The 19,842-nt window shown below is 35.7% G+C and overlaps 1 protein-coding gene across 1 annotated transcript in view; it reads right to left on the reverse strand.

The window, feature by feature from the left end:
• Window positions 1-14,736, reverse strand: part of TRPC4 (transient receptor potential cation channel subfamily C member 4) — a 228,693-nt gene extending 213,957 nt beyond the window's left edge. Inside the window, exon 1 of the mRNA XM_017951196.3 lies at window positions 13,513-14,736. The gene's annotated coding sequence lies outside the window, so the exon portion shown is untranslated. The remainder of the gene's footprint in view (window positions 1-13,512) is intronic.
• Between the last annotated feature and the right edge of the window lie 5,106 nt (window positions 14,737-19,842).

Consider the following 19,842-nt stretch of genomic DNA (forward strand, 5'->3'; position numbering starts at 1 on the left):
CACATGCAACCTACCAAAATTGAACCATGAACAAATCCAAAAACTGAACATATCAATAATAAGTAATGAGATCAAAGCTGTAATAATAAAGTCTTGCAGTAAAAAAAAAAAAAAAAAAGTCCAGGATTTGATGACTTCGCTGTTGAATTCTACCAAACATTTAAAGAAGAACTAATACCCATACTCCTCAGACTATTCCAAAAAACTGAGGAGGGAATACCTCCAAACTCATTCTACAAGGCTAGTATTACCCTGATACCAAGACCAGACAAAGAAACATTTAAAAAAAGAAAACTGCAGGCCAATATATCTGATGAATATTGAGAAAAAATCCCCAACAAAATATGAGCAAACTGAATTAAATGATACATTAGAAAGGTAATTCATCATGACCATACTGGATTTATCCCTGCAATGCAAGGATGGTTCGACATACACAAATCAATCAGTGTGATACATCATATCAACTAAAGGGTTAAACCATACTAAAGGGTAAAAAACCTATAATCACTTCAATTGATTCTGAAAAAGTATTTGATAAAATTCAACATACTTCATGATAAAAACTCTCAAAAAACTGCATATAGAAGCAATATGCCTCCACATAATAAAAGCAATATTTGACAAACAGACATCTAGTATCATAGAAATGGGGAAGAATTGAAAGTATTTCTACTAAGATCTGGAACATGACAAGGATGCCCACTTTCATAGCTGTTATTCAACATAGTACCTAAAGATTCCACCCTAAAACTATTAGGATTGATACACAAATTCAATAAACTTGCAGGATACAAAATTAATGTACAAAAATCAGTAGTATTTCTATATGCCAACACTGAACAATCAGACAAAGAAATAAAAAAGTAATCCCATTTACAGTAGCCACACATAAAAATAAATACCTGTGAAATAATCAAGGACGTGAAAGATCTCTACATTTAAGACTATAAAGCACTGATGAAAGAAATTACAAAGGACACCAAAAATGGACAGATATTTCATTTTCATGGATTGGAAGAATCAATACTGTTAAAATGTTCATACTACTCAAAGAAATCTACAGATTCAATGCAATCTCTTTCAAAATACCAATGACATTCTTCACAGAAACTGAAAAAATATTCTAAAATGTATATGCAACCACAAAGACCCAGAATTGCCAAAGCTATCCTAAGCAAAAAGAACAGAACTGGAGGAATCACATTACTGACTTTGAATTATACTATAATGCTATAGTAACCAAAACAACATGATAGTGGCATAAAAGCAGACACTTAACAAATGGAATAGAATAGACATCCCAGTAACAAATCTACACACCCCCAGTGAACTAATTTCCAACAAAGGTACCAAAAACACACACTGGAGAAAGGACAGTCTTTTCAATAATGATACTGGGAAACTGCATATCCATATGCAGAGTAATGAAACTAGATCTTTATCTCTCATCATATACAAAAATCAAATCAAAGTGGCTTAAAAATTTAAATCTGAGACCTCAAACTATAAAACCACTTCAAGAAAACATTGGAGAAACTCTTCAGATTATTGATCTGGGAAAAAATGTTTTGAGTAATACCCCACAAGCACAGACAACCAAAGCAGAAATGGACATATGGGATCACATCAAGTTAAAAAGCTTCTGCACAGCAAAGGAAGCAATCAACAAAGTAAAGAGGCGACCCACAGAATGGGAGAAAGTATCTTCAAACTACCCATCTGACAAGGGTTCAATAACTGGGATATATAAGAAGTTCAAACAACTCTATAGGTAAAAATCTAATAATCTGATAAAAAATGGGCAAAAGATTTGAATAGATATTTCTCAGAAGAAGACATACAAATGGAAAACAGGCATATGAAAAGGTGCCCAACATTATTGACCATCAGAGAAATGTAAATCAAAACTACAATGAGCTATCACCTCACCCGGTTAAAATGGCTTCTATTCAAAAGACAGATAATAACAAATGCTAGAGAGGATATGGAGAAAAGGGAACCATCATACATTGTTGGTGGGAATGTACATTAGTATGACCACAATGAACAACAGTTTGGAGATTACTCAAAAACGTATAAATGGAGCTGCTGTATGATCCAGCAATTCCAGCAATCCCACTGCAGGGTATCTCAGTATATCGAAGAAATATCTACACTCCTATGTTTGTTTTAGTGCTTTTCACTATAGTCAAAATTTGTAAGCAACCTAAGCGTCTGTCAACAGATGAATGGATAAAGAAAATGAGGTACATATAAACAATGAAGTACTATTCAGCTATAAAAAAGCATGTTGTTATTTGCAACAACATGGATGGAACTGGAGGTCGTTATGTTAAGTGAATGCACGGAAAGACAGCACAGAAAGACAAGTATTACATCGTCTCACTTATTTGTGGGATATAAAAATCAAAACAATTGAACACATGGAGATAAAGAGTAGAAGGATGGTTACCAGAGGCTGGTGTGGGTAGTGGTGGTTGAGAGGGAGTGTGGACAATGAGCACAAAAAATAGTTTGAAAGAATAAATAATATGTAGTATTTGATATCACAACAGGGTGACTAAAGTCAAACTAATTTAATTTTACATTTAAAAATAACTAAAAGGGCATAAATGAATGGTTTGTAACATAAAAGATAAATGGTCAAGTGAACAGATACCCCATTTTCCATGGTGTGATTATTGCTGACTGCATTCTGGCATCAAAATATCTCATGTACCCCATAAATACATACACCTACTATGTACCCAAAAAATTAAAAATAAAAAAATATGCAAAATGCATAAATAAATCAGTTTAACTACAGATAGGACATGGTGAAAAAAAGACGATTCGTAAATGGGAAGAGAGAGCTGTAAATAAAATATACAGATTACAATCCAGAGGACAAAAATAAATGGAAAAAGCATTAAAAGAAAAAGTAAAGTTTACTAGAACACGACATAGTGTAAAAAGCTATATACATCTTTATTTGGAGGTCTTAAGAAGGGAAAAAAATGAAGGTCAAAGCTATATCTAAAGAGATAGTGACTAAAATTTTTCTAAAAGTAATGAAAGACAGGAAGCCATGCTTTAAAAATGGTCCAAATGTCAGGCCGGGCGCGGTGGCTCAAGCCTGTAATCCCAGCACTTTGGGAGGCCGAGACGGGCGGATCACGAGGTCAGGAGATCGAGACCATCCTGGCTAACACGGTGAAACCCCGTCTCTACTAAAAAAATACAAAAAACTAGCCGGGCGAGGTGGCTGGCGCCTGTAGTCCCAGCTACTCGGGAGGCTGAGGCAGGAGAATAGCGTAAACCCGGGAGGCGGAGCTTGCAGTGAGCTGACATCCGGCCACTGCACTCCAGTCTGGGTGACAGAGCGGGACTCCGTCTCAAAAAAAAAAAAAAAAAAAAAAAAAAAAAAAAAAATGGTCCAAATGTCAAACAGTAGAAATAAAAGGACACCATCTAGACACATAATTGGATGACTGCTGATAATGAAAAAGTAAGAGAAAGCATAAAAACAAGAAAAAGAAAACACACATTAACCTGAAAGAGCATCATCAGACTCACAGCTGACTTCTCAACAGAAATGGTGGAAGTTGAAAGTCAATTTAACAGCATTTTGAAAGTACTGAAATAAAATGAATTTTCAACCTAGAATACTCTAGCTAATGAAAGAAACTTTAAAAGTGAGGTTAAAACAAAAATATTTCAATCCCACAGAAATAAAAAATTCATTGGCAACATACACTGAAACGTACACTAAAGAGAACTCTTAATCTGTCAAGATACATGTTGGTACTAGAAGGAATAGATGTCATCTAAAAACATATGATCTCCGTAATTATAAAAAAAACTAAAATAGAAAATGAAACATACTAATCATTATTTCTGGAAAAATAAAAAATCATCTATCCAGCTCAGGCTCCCCACCCCTGCCCCCATGCACATGTGTTGGTACATAGAAATTATATATTTTAAAAGATAAACATACCATCCTCCAATTTATTTTAACTTACTTTAGGGTAAGAAGTAAAGACAAAAATAGCTCATCAAACAGGGATAAATATTTTGCATTGTTTTGTCTTACACTTATATTTCTGGCAACTAGCAAACACTTTCAAAATACCATGCTGCTAAGAGTTTAGAAAAATGAACTGAAAGTATTTATTGCATGAATTAAAATTAAAATGTTAAACTGTTTATAAGATGAACTATTAACTACGATTAACAACATCAGTAATATATCAAGTATTTTGCTATTTTAGACAGGACATTTGAAAATATTTGTATGGTGAATATTTTTAATATTTTTCCTTAGGATCATATTGGGCACTCATTTTAGTGTAAAACATTCAACCCCACCACCAACCATGTAATGATATTAACTTCATAATGCCCTAGAGAGAATAATAGATCATTTTTCTGAAGCACAATAGACTAAATTCAATGTGCATTTTCCTGTACACAAAAGAACGATGTAATAACCTGAAATCTCCTTTCTTTAAATATTTTTGTTTAAGCCTTTCTTCATATAAAATTTTCTTAAATAGACTAGGAAGAAATGTCTATGTCCAACCTATGGAGAAGAAAGAAAACAGTAATGGGATTTCATCAGAAGGCATAATTTAATCAAGGTTGTAATTTCATTTCACCATGAAAACATGATCTTACCACAATTTTATAAATGTTCATAAATATGCATGTTCACCATATGCACCACCTACATATGGAAGCACCCTGCTATGGTTGAGGCAGCAGGGAATGTGAATTCATATACGGCAGTTCCTCTGTCATAAGCCTCCAATCCATGAGGGAGTAGCCTTAGTCCCAGGTCCAATTAGACAATTGAAAATTCCCATTTGTAGGACTGATGGAGTGCTAGCAGCGTATAGTATTGAAGAAACAAAGGGTATGTGAAACCCTTTGAGCAGCTGCTGTCTTCGGTTTACTTACGTATCTATTTCATTATATTTAAAATAATCCAGATAAATTTCAGGCAGACCCTGAAACCCTTCTAAAATCAGTTGAATTCCAGTGTATTTTATGAGTAGTTAGAGAGTCTCATTGATCACATTAAATATTTGACAATAATCCTTTTATATATCAAAGATGAAAAGATCTCATTTTGACTCTCAAAACCAGAAGCATTATAAGAAAGTAGATTATCTTTTAAAAAAACTTCATTTAGATACATGAATTAGGTTATATGCTTCAGCTATACTAGGTTATTCAAAAATTGATCATTCCAAGTGCTCAGTTTGTTTACTTTTTCTCAACTGGGTTGTATATTTACTTTGTAGATATTTACATTTTTAAAAAATCAGAGGCTAAAATGTTACAATTTAAAAACAGATCTTCTGTATTTGATGTTGGCAATAATTATTGCCATTAATTATTAATCTTTAAAAAGGTATTTTTCACTATTTAATTATGTACCATATTTCAATTACAGCAGTGCAGTAACTGGTAAAAAATATGCTTAAGCAAGTTCTGCTTTAAGTTCTGGTTTTAGTGGTTCATTGCTAAATACAATAGAATGCAAAGCAGTTCTTATTCTTCAGGTTAAAATTGTTGACATTTTTATTTGATGGAAAAATATTTATCATAAACACTACTATAATGAAATGTTATTTATTAAAGCTTCTTTTATTCACAAAAGGGCAAAATCATTTGCTGGTTCACTTTGTTCCAAGAACGTGCTGGAGTGCTAAATGAAAATGTGCAGTTCAGCTCCAAGTAGCTTGCACATTACAAACCAAGATGTTAAGCTGTGAGGTTAAAATGAACCAGATAAGCAAATAACACTTTCCCTGATGCCAACATCCCTTTTTATACAGCACATGCAGTGGGACATATCTTTAAATGTTCTTTCTCCTTTATTTTAGAGGCTCTCAGATGCTTAGACGTAGGCACTCTAATTATTTTGCATGATAACCCTCAGAAAGGAAAAAATTCTGGCACTGTTGGTAGTCCTAGGAATGCAGGTTCCAATAATGGTTTTTGTAAAAAAGTTGATTGTATCTAGTCCAGTCCATTTTTTGTTTTCAAGATTAAGGGCCATGAGAAAGGTAATCTATTTCTAGGTTTTCAATAGACTTAGCAGTAGACAGAGGAGCCCATGAGAAAACACTAACAATGGGCCCTGAGAACTCCTAGATTTCTCTAAAATTGATCTGACCTTATAGAATCTCTTAAGCCAAGGTCTCTACTGTCTCAAGAGAAAGGGGTAGGGTGGTGAGAATCCAGGTCATTATATCCCTCACTACAAAAGGTTTGCTTCATTGGTTCCATGTGGGATAGGGCAACATGTCCTAGGGTAACACCAAAAATCCAACCAGACTTTGGAAAACAACTTACCTCTTAAAATACATAGCCTGTGAACAGTAATTTGGTAATATCTATGTATAAAAGGAAAACACTGTTTTTAATAGTGTCAATAATGCTATTTAAATTTAACAACGGATTTACAGTCAAAAAACTTAAGTCCTACTCTTATAGAAAACAATAATTAGTGGCAAAAAGGATGTATTTAGATTTATTCCACCATGGCCCAAAGTTTTTGTTTTGTTCTGTTTTATCTTTTAAATGTCAAGTATAGACTCTACTCATTGTAATATAATTTATGTTATTTATTTAGTGAGTTCACAGTTGTCATGGGAAAGGATCAAGAGAAAATAAGGTTGCCAAATATGTTTTAGATAATATAGAATGCTGGAGTATGACAAGAGGCTTATAAATGAACTTTTCTTAAAATATTAAAGAAAAAGGAAAATATGTCTTATTCATCTCTGTATCCTCAGCATCTAGCAGAGTGACTGTTAAGGCCTCAGTAAAGTATGTGCTTGTGTGTGTGTATGTGTGCATGTGTGTAGACAGAGAAATGCACAGTCATGCATCACATAACAACATTTTGGTGAACAAAGAACTGTGTATATGATGGTGGGCCCATAAGATTATAACACTGTATTTCTACTGTACTTTTTCTATGTTTAAATACACAAATATCTACCATTGTATATTTACAATTGCCCACAGTATTCACTACAGTAGCATGCTACACAGGTTTGTAGCCTAGGAGAAATAGGCTATTCCATATAGCCTAGGTATGCAGTAAGCTCTGCCATCTAGGTTTGTGTAAGTACACTCTGTGATGTTCGTGCAATGATGAAATTGCCTAATGATGCCTTTCTCAGGACATATTTGATGTATGACTGTATGATCATATAGAAAGATTTAGGAGGCCTACTTAGAAACATACTTATAAATAAGATTGCTTCCAAGTCATTCATTGCAAATCTAACCATTTTATAGGGATCCTTTATGGGTTACTCTATACTATTCAATAATAATTTGTGTTTAACACTCAGAAGCATATATATGTATGTTGTATACACATATAAATTATATTCCTGTACATATTGGGCTCTAGATAAAATTAAAGAAGACCCAACTCTGCTTGTCAAACTGCAAGTACCACAAAGGAATATTCATTTAAAGTGAGACCTCAATGTGATTCAGGGCATGCAGCTTCACTCTACCTTAGAATGAAAGGGATCTTTACATAAAAAGATACTCATGCTGTCATAAATGGCGAAGATAATTGTACATAAATCATGATAGATTCTCTGTTATTCACTTCATGTACACTATGTCTGTTGTGTCATCCCTCCATTGTATTTTTGGGGGTTCATATTGGTGTATGATCAGCTACTTGAATGAACAGTGTATTAAATTAAAGAGGTTGAGCATAGCAACTGACAACAGACCAATTCAATCATTTATGCATTCATTTATTTCACTCATCTATTCAAAAAGCACGTAGTCAGTGCTATTATACTACTTCTGTGAAAATAAAAATTACAATGTATTATGAACTATGATCCTGGTATGCAAATTGTGTTATTTCTCCACTATCATTTAGAGATGAAATGCATTAAAAATATAGCAGAGTATCTGAACACTTTTCATAATCTTGATTTGTAAAAACTCTATTGTCAATGAAGTAGAATGAAAAAAATTTTTAAAAATCCCTCATGCCACACACAATGGGACATCATGTACTGTCAAGTCTTTGAAATGCATTCTCAACTTACTTTCCAAATATCCTCACTCCGAAGAAGTCTCTGGCTTTCTTTAGTTCAGTAAGCATTCCTGAGAAATACTTGTATCTGTCCTCTTTCAACTCTAACTACTCCTCTCATAGTGTAATGGAACAAAAGCCCTTCTTTAAGAATTCTGGCACGGTACCACTTAAACTGAAACACATTAATAACTGGTTATATAAATCCTATAAAAATGAGCGTTATAGAGTGAGTAGTTGACCGAAAGTTAAGTTTATTGAATAATGGTGAGTAAATTATTTTTGTAACATAAGAAATAATATGGTACTCATTATATTGTATAAGTGCAACATTATCACGACTGGCATCATTATATAAATATATGCTAAAAATTTAGCCAAGTACAGTATTATGAAAGTATAAAATACATTAATTATGTCAATTATGAAGCATAGTATTTATGGCACTCTAATTCAGTTACAAACTCACACAGTTTTGAAAATCCTCTGGTTTCCTTAAAAAAGTTTACTGTTGGTAGAGGAGACAGACCTCTACCAACCTGCAAGACAGAATATACAAGCTGTTTGCTTGTATTTATACCTGGGACATCTGGAGAAATGAAGGAAACTTTAAAGGAGACGGTCATACTGGATTTAACTAGGCACTAACCAGGCTTTAGTGTCTGAAGAACATTTTTTACAGAAACAAAAAGGTAGAAGTTATTCTAGACAGAGGGAACTTTGCCAGAAAATGTAACATAAATGAAAAGCGTATGCATGTGCCATTCATCTATTGATTCAATTATTCATTTAGTAATATTCAACAAATATCTACTGAATGGATAATATTTAAGTGATAATTTTTGTAATGGTATTACATTTTGTAAAGAAATTATTCCTTCAACCTCAATGTCAATAGGTTTTGGACACAATCCTGTCAGCGCAAATGCATATATATGCTTAGTAAGTATCATGACAAATTTGTTAAGATTTGGCACCAGCTAATCGACGTCTTTTGGGATGCATGAATGAGAGCTCCTCTCAAATACCAAGGGACACTACAATAATTAGAAAATTAAAATTTCAGATAAAACTAAAACAAATACACTTGTCTAGAAATTTTACATAACATTGATAAGATGTAGTATAAACCTAACATGTCTTAGCATGACCTTTTTTTAATAAAGACATTTTATTACCAGCTTACAAATGTTCAAAAGTTTGGAATGATAACTTTTTGTTTATAAATTATAAGCTCATGAATAGTTCTAAAAAAATATAATCTTGAACTTTGTTCATAAAAACAAACTTTTTTTCTTTTTACATGTACTAGATGTATATTTAAGAATAAGAAAGGAAGTCATTTTGAGATCATCCTGCTTAAGACAAGTAGCTTACCTCTTGCTCTGCTTCAAAACTGATAGAATTTTAACAGACTACTGTTTCAAATTCCATCCCCATTATGGGGACAGTTGTTTATGTTCCGATGCTATATTTTTAAAATTCAAGAAATAAATAACTGAAAAAAATGAATTTATGAAACTTATTAAAAGATTATTGATTGTATCTTAGAAACCACAGGAATTAAGTAAAAAGAGTGTAGACTTTACTCTCAGGTAGATGTACTCTCACCTGATAGTGAAGGGATTTGATATACTTCAAATCCTGCCTTCCCACAAAGCAGTTTTGTGATTTTCATAAATTTCATCTTTCTCGGATTGTTAAAATGTGATAATACTTCAGTTTCAAGGTAGATGTTAAGATAACAATGAAAAATAGCTTTCTTTTTCAAAGTTTCTTGCGTAGCGCCAAGTGTACATTAAATTCTCATAAATCTTGGCCCATTTTCTCTCTTTTCTTTTTTCACAGTAGGTCCTGTTTCAGGTAAATTTCAACTCTTGATAGTATTTGTTTGACATAATTACTCATGGTGACTTTTTCGACATATTTCAAAATCTAACAGCAAACTACAGACAGAATATAATTAATGAGTATCTGATTCGTTTCATTTCACTGTCATTTCTCAAAAAGAATGCAATGTGCTGGATAAATCTATCAAGGCATAGTTTTAAATTAATGTTTTAATTAACATCTCTAATTTTATATGTAACACTGTGTCCATGTGTCATCTAGTGTCTCTGAAGAAGTCATTATGACACTGCTGTATTTCTAAAAAGACAGACAAAACATACATTAATATTAATAGGATATTACATACAGTTTAGTTACAATAGTAGATCAAGTTCTGAAACTATTTCTTTCTTATCCTATTAAAGTTAAACAACTTTCAGGAGGGTCATTTAGATTTTTTAAACATTTAGATACATCACTTAATTTGCTAAATAGTTCATGAAACTACATGGTTTTGAATTAATACATTTTCAATGCGCTTGCCTTTAATTTTCAGTTTCCCAAATAAACAGTGTCTTTCCCTAAATGTATTTTTTGCATCATAAAGTTATTTCAGTAATACTAATGTTCTCAAAAATTAGGTCTATATTTGTGCTGATTAAAAAGATACAGTCATATTATATTCCCGATCAAAATATTCTCAAATCTCTTAAAATATTGAGGTGTCAATGCCTCTGGAAGGGTTAGAAATAGAAAACATGAGGAGTAAGATAGTTCTAAATCAACTGTTCATTATAACTAGATAGAAACAAATTCCCAATTAAATTTGGGTTGAATCGAACCAGTTTTAATATTTTTTGGGGGGGGGGAGTATAGGGTATAATTAGGTGAAAAGGCAAAGTTTTTATTTTGAGCTGTCTCCTCTCAAACTCATTTTTAATGAGAACCAAATAATCATGGTGGAGTTTCCATAGGCATTAAAGAGGTCAATAACACTGGTTTCAAATAAGTCCAGACAATCCAATTTCTAAAGTCAAAGTGCACATTAGAATTTGATTTCATAAACTATATGGCAATGATGGTTTTGGAAAAATGAAAATTTAATAGTTTATTGTATTTTCCCTTTACCTGACATTATTTTCAAAAATACAACCATCATATTTTCATAAAATAGTCAGTTCCTAATTTTATAGTTCTAGCTACTGCTTAGTAGTTCTCATAAATCTATCTTTACTTATATATCTATATTAACTTTAAGCACTGATAGTTACAATCTTTACTATTGAACCAATGTGTGCATATTTTTATTTTTCTTCCAATACATGCATAGATCAGAAAAGAGAAATTATTTCAGTTTTCAGCTGCTAAATATAATGCTGATTATCTGAACTGCCATAAATAATCCTGGCAATTAAACATACAGGTATAAAAATATAACAGACTATTTCAAAAAATATACATTTAAAAGTATTTTTAATTCAGTGGGGTTAAAATCAGTGCATCTTAAAGGGGGTTATTATATTTCAATACAAACGTAATTATGTTTTTCACAGGGTACGCTGATAGCATTTGACTAGATGATCAGATATGTTTATTACCTTGAAATCATAAAAGAAAAATTAAAAATAATGATTGTCATCATTTCTATCTTTCATCTACAGTTAGGAAACAGCAATTTTTCTAAGCTTAGTTATTACAGTGAAGTTTTTAATAACATCTAGTTCACAAAAGTATTGATAGACACAGCTATCCAAATATTGAAAAATGGCCAATCTAATTTCCAGATTCCTTACCAATTAAAATGATGTAATAGTTTATAAACATAAGTTGTTATTTTTTAGTATTTATTTATTTGGTTTCCTAGATGAGGATGTTGAAACAGGTAACTTTTTAGTCCTATAGATGGCTGTAGTTCTCCATGGAGCGTAAGTTAGAAAGTTAGTTGGAAATGTGTGTATAGAATAAGACATTAAAATTTCCTCTAATGAGAAAGAATAAAATGATTGCTTCTGTTACTTCTTCTTAATACAAAGTATGAATTGATTAAGGTTATTTTATATGAAAAGTTATTTGGCCTCTTACTGGTTGAATAACTAAAATAGCTATAAAATTCATATAGAACTTTAACTCTGTCATGGCCTTATTTATGCATTTTTATCTTGACCTTTTGGAAATAAATGCAACAGAACAATAAATTATATAACAATTACAAGATTTTAAAGATTATAAGTAATGAAAATCTAGTCCAACTCATACATCTTTCAGAATGACCAGTAAGCAAGTAAATTGAAATTGATCTTATTGCTTTTTTTCCCCTTAAACATTTAAGGAGGATATTTTATGGACAATAGTGTCCAGGTGAATAAAAGTAGGCGTTATAAATGTAATTTTAAATAGCAAACCCAACACAATGATGAAGATTTCAACATTTTAACATCTCCGCCCACTCTTACTCTCAATGTCTAATTTAGAGTTTTACCAAAAAAAACCCCAAAACCAAAAATACCCTCCAGTAAACCTTTTTGTTAAAGAATTGGTAATATTCTTGGTGTTGTGATTATGTACTATGAAAGGAAAGGCAGAAATTATATGAGCCCTGAGAGGCAGTATTTTATTAAAACTGAAAAAGTTTTACAAGTCTGTCTTTTTTTTTTTTTTTTTAATTAAACAACTAAAGCTTCCTTCTGTCTCCTCCTACTCCTTTGGCTTGGTGCTTACTCCTTAAGCAACTTGCTGCATTTTATAGCTATGGAATTTCACTGGGAAGGACCTCCCTAAGAAGCCATGTGAACAGGGATACACCATAGTGGATACACCATAGTGAATGCAGGCAGACAAGATAAGAGAACCCTTTCCTCAGCTCTCCTAAACCCTCGATGCCTTTCCAGTATACTCTTGTCTCTAGTCACAAAAGGCAGCTGAGTTCACAGCTGGAACAACAACTTGTGCAGTGAATCCCAGTGATTTCACCAAGTAGCAAACCGGGTCATGGGCTTCATTGGCTTCATTGGAATCTCGGTTGCCAGGCGAACTAGGAATCACTAGCCTGGGTCGGGCAACACGGATAAAAGTGTTTCTGTTTCTTGACAGAGAATGAAAATGACGCAGAATGTAATCGATCGGTAGAATATTGATCACTCTACTTCCTTCGTGCCCCCACTTTAAGTGCCGGAGAGCTAAGGCCTCACTTATATGCACCCAGGTGCCCCCGAGATCTCCATTTTCCCCAAATGCATAAAAGGCTAACAGCGGCCACATTCCCCAGCACCACGGCGTGGCTACAGCGCCTTTGTTTACCATATAAGTCACACCAGGGGTTCACTCCTCGCCCTCTCCCCTGCTTTAAAGCCGAGTGCAGTGGAAGACGGAGAAGCACCCCCAAACTCCTGCTCAGCCCGAGTCAAGCACCAAAAGCTTCACAGATTTTTTTTCCTGAGCCTTGAAGAGAAACCATACAGCCAGAACCTTTTGAACTCGTAACCCCCCAGGGATGTCCGCCTCCCAGAAGAGAGCCGGCTTCCCAGGCAGCTTAGGAAACTTAACCGAGATCCCAGAAAGAAGGCGAGGTGTAGCTCCGGGCGAACGGAGCTCCGAGGCGACATCCTCTTTACCTGCAAAGTTGCAATCTTCGGGCTGAAGTGATGGGATCCGGGGACGGACGGCGCGGGTGCCGTGCGGGGTGAGAGCACGCCCGGCAAATTCCGATGGAATTCCCTTAGTCGCTGCTGAGTTTTGGAGCATTCCAAGGAAAAGGAACGAAGCTGGAGCCCACGCAGCTGGCACCGAACTGGGCGGAGTGAGGATGCTCTGAAAGCGAAGCCATGGGAGGCGGGGGAGGGGCGGCCCGGGAGGGGGAGGTAAGCGCCAGGGGAGGAGAACCTCTCCCACCCCCGCCCTCACGGATCCCTCCGAATAAAGTTAAGAGTTCCCACGGCTGATAGCGGATGAGCCCAGAGAAAGGCACCCCGCCTTCCGTCCCTGGCGGCTGCCCGGCTCGGGGTCCGCACAGACCGCGCTGGAAAGGGATAGTCCGGGAAGATGCGCGTCCCACGCACCACACTGCTTGGAGGTGGAGGAGACCCGCGCGCTGGCAGGAGCTGATGCTCCGTCCCCAACTCGTCCCCCCGAATAACCTCCACCCACCCGGGCCAACTGCTTGAGGTCAGCCAGTGGGCAGGGGAGCTCACTACCAGCCAGCAGTCATCCAGCCAGGTCGGTGGCGAGAATCTGCCCTGTGGCCCTGGATGCAAGCCAGACACACCTCCAGTCTTAGGGCAGTCTCTGCAGGCGTGTTGGACTTCAGTGCGCTCTGACACCCTAGCTTTTGAATGCCCTGCTCCTAGCCCGGTCAACAAGCACCCATGCGGCCCGCCGCCCGACTGCAAGAAAGTAGCCCCCTGCAACTCTCAAAGCTTCTCCCACTCCCGCTTTTCTGGGCGCCTGGCACCCCCTCTCCTGTCCTCAAGGTGTCAGACTTCCCTTGCAAGAGCTGGAGGATGAGGCTTGCCACTAGTGTCAACAATCGAAACAGTCGCAATGAATAAATGATGAACCACAGCGTTCCAGCCACCCCCCACCCAGTTTGGTGTTTCCAAAAGACACAGGAAATCAGCAAGTTTCCACCAAATATACCAAAACCCTAAGACGCGAGCCAGCCTAAGGGTGCAAGGTTCTGCGGCCGCAGGTAGTGTGCCTGTGTGCGAGTGTGTGTGTGTGTTACTGGTACCAGCTTACTGAGAGTGAGATTTCAAGATAAAGGTTATCTCTTGTGCACTCTCTTTAGTGTTCACATATGAAAATAAGATTAAAGTACAGAGAGGAATACACACACAGAAACCACACATACACGCTATTGGCAAAGTTGGCAGTAACACTTGCTGTAACTGCAACACGGTGATTCCCAGCTTGTCACTCAGAAAGGCTTCATTGGTAGCCAATGACCCAATGACCCAGAGAAAGACAGAGTTCATGTGTAAGATAGAGAGTGGAGCCCCTGAGGAATCCTAGCTGGCACCTATACCCTCCTGGAGACTCTGTTTCTACCGGATTTCCGTTGTTTTCTGAAAGCCCTGAGATTAGCTGCTGGTCTCTGATTGTATTCCAGCAGATGCCTGATTCAGCTTCCAATTTACGCAAAAGCTTAGGAGCCACCGTTTTCTCCTGTCCCAACCACGTTGTTACACCTGGGAAGCTGTGATGTGCCGACTGCAAGGAGGACCAGTTTCTTCCCGTGGAATATTCCCAAGGAATAAAAACCAACAAACTGGCATCCATAGTCAGACTCTAAAGCACAAAATTAAAGAATTTCCTTTTTTATCTTCCCCTACCCACTTCAGAGTTCACATGAGTTGAGGTTTTTGTAAGTAGTTTTCACATGAGTAAAGAGGATATTACCAGAGATCACTCTGGGGTAACTGTGCATGCTGCTTTTTTTTTTTTTTTTTTTTTTTTAAGTCACTTTTCTTATTTGTTAATTTATCTTTCTCCCTGCCTAACTGCTCCTCTATGGGTTTATTCCCAGCTCAGCTAGACCCCTATTCTAAATTTCTGAGAGCACTACCTCTAGTCCTTCCCAAAATACTAAGGTACATTGAGATAAGCCTGGTTTCTACAATGCGTCCGCAGTAAACAAAAGAGAGAACGACAAAAAGGTTTTTTGCCTTCCCTGAATCTCTTTTTACTCTTTACTTCAAGAAGAATACATTGACATGTTTAAACAGTTCTTCACTTTCCTTAACATTAGATGATGGCTTTTAAAAATATGCAAAATGTATCTCTCACTAGATAAGGTAATAACATTATAATAAATTCAAGTCCACTTTCTAACAAGGGAGAGGAGATGATAAACATATATATGGAAATCTATTTTATTTAATGTAACTGTAAGTATTTTTGTGACATTTATTGACAATGTTTCTTCTCAGCCTAAAAAACAAAATTCTGCATACTGTGTTTGAGTTTATATCTTTGAGATAAACCCCTGGTAGATAGAATTCCACATACTGTGATAAGTATAGGTCTTTATAATGCATATTAAAATACATGCAAGAGAAAAGCTGATCAGTGACAAACTTGTCCATTGTTTAGAAGTGATGAACTTTACTTTGCATCCTTAGCATCTGTACCAAGTTAAATGCTCCTACCCCTCTAAGGATTTGTTCTTTATAGCAAATGTTATCTCTGTCATGATGTCAGCAAAGAGATATTTTACCATTTTTTTTCTAATTTATTTTTTCCCATAAAAAGGTGCCTATGAAACTGCAATAAATACATAACAGAAAAGAACACCAAGGAGAACATTATATATGTCAGCCATCTGAGCAGGCTGTATTCCCACAGAAAGAAGAATTTGTATTGATCACTGAGACTCCTTTTCAACAGTTTCATGTGATTATTGATTACTGGTTTCCTGACTCCTACAAAATGATTAGCAATTACAGGAAAATTATTTGAAATCTGTTTAAACAATCTGGTGAATTGCATATACTACAGTCATTAGCAATCCAAAGAGTTTATTTTTAACAATTTAAACATATGAGTTTGGCAGCATTCCACAAACCTGCACTGCACATAAAATGCAATTCATTGAAGTCAAAGAAATTTACAATAAAATGTTATATGCTATCTAGAATTTATTTTTAGTACCTTGTTAAACAAAACAAGAAAGCACTCTTGTTTCCAAATTAGCAAGAGACAAATGACCCAAGGAATGATAGCAGTAAAACAGTTTTGTGTAATGTCTATTTATAGCTAAAGTATATTGTAGAATTGGGATCACAATTGTTTTAGGAATACAATTTTCAATTTACTTCTAAAGATTATTGTTCTGTTTAGGAATTGATCATGTAACATGTATGAAGCACTTTGTTTCAAAGCTGTTGTACCTCAGACTTAGAGACAAAGTCACAGAGACAAGTATTTGGAGAATTTATTCATGCACATGTGTCACAATCAGCATTTTTATGTGCCAGTAATGCATCTGTGTATGATGCTATCGTGAAGTATATGATAATGGCCTTTCTGATGCTAAGATAAATTAAGAAATAGGTTAGCATTGTCTTTGATGCCCATGTAACCTGTCTTCCACCTTTGTGACCAAGACTTTACCTCCTCCTGCACAAGGGCTTGCCCAAAGTCACTGAAGGGCTCTACCTCAGCTTAACTTTTGGATCTGGCTCCTGCCCCAGGTTTTAGAATCCACTTTTTGTCATCAATGTAATGAGGCTCCAATCTAACCTCTATGACGGTGCTATACACACAGCTTTTACCTGCCTCTTTTTTGAAAAATTTAACATTCTCTAAGTTATCAGAATTTTATTCAAAAATGTTAATTTTAATGAATCACTACATTTTTCTATGAAATACTTCAGTATTTTTCAAGTCTTAAAAATGTAATTGTTTTTATAAGGTTACTCCCTACTGGTTTACTTTTGTTGAAAGCCGTTACACAAGCATGTTTTTATCTCTGATTATGTCCTCAAAATAGATTCCTAGTAACACAGCCATGTGTCATGATGCAGGGATATTTTAAAGTACATGCTGTATGTCATAAGGGAGCTTGTTGCATTGAACCCTCATCAGCATGGGACGTCCTTAAGGTCCTTTTTCTTCCTTTCTTTTTTTATTTTGGCTGACTTCCTAGTTGAAAGAAAATGGTATCTCAAATGATGAGTTGTGTTACTAGAAACAGTGGCTTTTATATTTTGTATGCTTTGCTATTTGTTTCTTTTTGTGAGTTTATATACTTTTTCAATACTTATGGGGGTTTTGTTGCTGTTCCCCCATTTGGTTTATAATAACTCCTAATATTTGAATAACACTACATTCTCATATTTATGGAAGATATTTATCAGTTTTTATTCTTTGTTAAATTTGGAGGTAATGTTATTTGTTTTAAAGATTTTTCATTCTTACAAACATTAAACTATCAAATTTTCCCTGATAATTTATTTTACTACTTTAATGCTCCTAATATCTTTTTCCTCTCATATTCACTTATTTTTTTCAAGCTTTTAAAAAATGATTTCATGTTTAAGGCAATTGCTTAGTCATTACTGCATGGACCCTGGAATCATTTTATCTAAATTTAAAATCCCAGTCTCAACATTCATTCAACGAATACTTATGGAGTCTATGTTTAAACAGTTTATGAAGTGCAAAGCATTGTACTAGGTGCTTCCCATACATCTGTAAGCAAAACAGATAAGACACTGCCGTTGCTGAACTGACATTTTGAAGAAGACAGACAAAAATAATAAATATATTAAATAAGTTAATTACATACTATATTAAAGGGCAATTAAAAGAACAGGGTATGGGGGCCGGGCGTGGTGACTCACGCCTGTAAGCCCAGAACTTTGGGAGGCCGAGGCGGGTGGATCACGAGGTCAGGAGGTCGAGACCATCCTGGCCAACATGGAGAAACCCCGTCTCTCTACAAAAAATACAAAAAAAAAAAAAATTAGCCGGGCAGGGCAGTGCGCGCCTGTAGTCCCAGCTACTTGGGAGGCGGAGGCAGGAGAATGACGTAAACCCGGGAGGTGGAGCTTGCAGTGAGCCGAGATCGCGCCATTGCACTCCAACCTGGGCAACAGAGCGAGACTCTGTCTGGAAGACAAAAAAAACAAAACAAAACAAAACAGGGTATGAGTACTAAAAATGCTGACGGTGACAGATATTGGTGGTGGGTTGCAATTTTAAGCAGTTGTCAGGAGAGTCTTCCTTAATCTGGAGACATTTAAGTAACAATCTGGAGGTTAGAGAACTGGCTGTAGGGATTCCCTGGTGAGCAGTGTTCCAGGTTAAGGAGTGAACTGAGCTAATTTATGTTGTAAAGTATTTTTCTTGCCACTAGAGTGAGGGTAGACTGAGGGAAGCAAAGGAGGAAGCACGGAGAAAAGTTAAGAGGCTACTGAAACAAACCAGGAAATATGGTGTTTACCAATTTGTGCAAAGTAGAGGTGGATTGAAGATCTTGTCTGAAGATAGATTCAACTGAATTTTCCAAAATGTATGCAGGCTGTAAGGAGTTAAGCATAGCTGTGAGATTTTTGGCTTGAGCATATAGGTGACTCTGAGTAAAGGATATTGTAAGATGGAGAAGATCGGAGTTGGGACATGTTTTTAGGGAGAAGATTAGGAATTCATTGGTGGACATGTTAAGTATGAGATGGCTGTAAGAACACTTGTAAGCTGTGTGACCTTGGATAATGTCACTGAACTTCCACATAACTTGGTTTTCTCATCTGTAAAAGAGTGAAATAATTGTTCCTATCTCATAGGCTTGTTATGAGGACCAAAGCATTTTTGTAGGTAAAACACAACAGTGATCAAAACAAAATATTCAGTGTGTAAGTTTTGCCACATTATTATTGTTAGATATAATTCCAACTTATTTGGAACTAATTTAAGTATGCATTATTTAGTAACGATCTAACTCTCTTTTACAAAATAGGAAACCAGTACTGTTTATTACAACTGGAAAATAATGAATTAATGCTTCATTTTCACACTGATTGATGATATCATGTCTTTATTATAAACCACATTCTTCTGTCAATGCCTCTTTCCAAGCTATCTATTCTTTACCGTTGATACCTTCCTTTATTTTTATGAATTGGCCCCAAATAGCATTTGTTGCCTTCTCTGTCCTTTTAGTGTTGGCCAGTTACTAATCACTACAGCTGGAAGGCAGGGGTTGGGTGGCACCTTTGTCATTTCCCAATGTCTTACTGGATACAGCTAGTGAAAGCCATTATTGCAAAGATGAAATGAGCTAATGAATGTAAAGTGTTTGCAACAAGGATGAGCACGTATTTATGCTCAATAAATGTTACCTGCTGTCAGCATTATATTTACGTACCATTGAATGAGGGTCTGCTGGCCCCAGGATAGAAAAATTGTTTACCGACTCACCCCATTCTGGTGATCCACACTCTAGG

Source organism: Papio anubis, chromosome 15 (assembly GCF_008728515.1).
Source record: "Papio anubis isolate 15944 chromosome 15, Panubis1.0, whole genome shotgun sequence".
Lineage (NCBI taxonomy): Eukaryota > Metazoa > Chordata > Mammalia > Primates > Cercopithecidae > Papio > Papio anubis.